At 32.8% G+C, this 1,399-nt stretch overlaps 1 non-coding gene across 1 annotated transcript; it reads right to left on the reverse strand.

The window, feature by feature from the left end:
* Positions 1–1,024: 1,024 nt before the first annotated feature.
* Positions 1,025–1,108, reverse strand: Trnal-uaa (transfer RNA leucine (anticodon UAA)). Its single transcript has one exon. It is a non-coding gene; the product is annotated as a tRNA-Leu (tRNA).
* Between the last annotated feature and the right edge of the window lie 291 nt (positions 1,109–1,399).

Below are 1,399 nucleotides of genomic sequence, written 5' to 3' on the forward strand. Positions count from 1 at the left end.
TAAAGCATCATCATGTGTTGTCAAGCATAGTTTCATCAAAGCCGGTTTAGACTTGTTCAAAAGCTACCATGAAATGTATCAGATTGATTGATTTTTGTTTAGATCTTACAAAACACTTAAAGTTACACAAAAGACGAAGATATTTACAAAAAGTTACCAAACAATAACACAGTGAAATAAAAAAAACGTACCTTTGCATGATGGAAACAAATGAACATTTACCGAAAACTAAAAAACTTTAATTGCCACAGAATCAATTTGAAACGATGTTGTGCTCGATTTAAAGTAAACTGCTGATTTCATGTAAATCGTGTTCAGACTTGTTTAAAAAATGGTTTATGTCAATTTTAAGCGAGTGGATGGTATTATATGGTTGGAAATAACTAATTGCTGTATACAAACAAGTAAAATGTTATTGTTATGTGTGTTTAACTTTGGTTCAGTTTCAAAATTGACATTTTGTAAGCACAAACTTATTGCAAATTACGAAGGTTACACCATTCTAAGTTGAGTTTCTTTGTTTTTATCCGCCATTTTTATTATAAGTGGACTCGTGATAAGAAGATTGTAACTAGAACACACGAAAATAACTTAATAAGTTGTTGTAAAAGTGTTGACGAACATGGGGAGATGACGTGATACAGTGGGCTGATTTGTCAAGCATCGGAGAAACAAAAAGAGTAGCGGAAAAACGTGACTTGTGGAAGAAAGTGACAGCCAACCTCCGGATCGGAGACGGCACGTGATGATGATGAAAAGTGTTGCTAAAACTTGATTGTTGGTCAGAAAATAGTAAAGTACATCAAAGGTAAAGAGATTTTTTATCGATTTATGTTGGAATCTGAGCAAACAAAAGGTGACATTTTTCGACTGTTTTAGATTTCTATGTTTTTATGTGAAAAAAGTGAATCTTGTTATTACTGAAAAAAGAAAAGAAAATCGCAACCGTGTGTACAAGCAACTGAAGTGATGTTAAGAAATAAAATAAATCTAATTATGCGTTAAAAATAACCCAAAATCAAAATACTAGATGTGGGATTTGAACCCACGCGGACGCTAGTCCATTGGTACTTAAGACCAACACCTTAAACCACCCGGTCAATCTAGTTTGGTATAAACACGTGCTCAGTATGTATGACCCACCTAAAAATTGTTTTATTAGGTCTGTTTTAAACAACAAAAAATAGTTTATTGCAATTTCATTTAAAAAAATGTTTTGACAATGATAAAGCAAAGACGTTTGAGAAATAATTCGACTGTGGAAACTCATGATCATGAGATTATGTGATATAGCATAATATGCTTAAGCTATTCAAACAAGCGATGCTAGCAGTTTATCAAAGGGTGTCATCCTATTAAAGAAAGCGATTAAGTGGTATGATACACCTCGTTATACGGA

This window comes from Aplidium turbinatum, chromosome 1 (genome assembly GCF_918807975.1).
Source record: "Aplidium turbinatum chromosome 1, kaAplTurb1.1, whole genome shotgun sequence".
In the NCBI taxonomy this organism is placed as follows: Eukaryota; Metazoa; Chordata; class Ascidiacea; order Aplousobranchia; family Polyclinidae; genus Aplidium; species Aplidium turbinatum.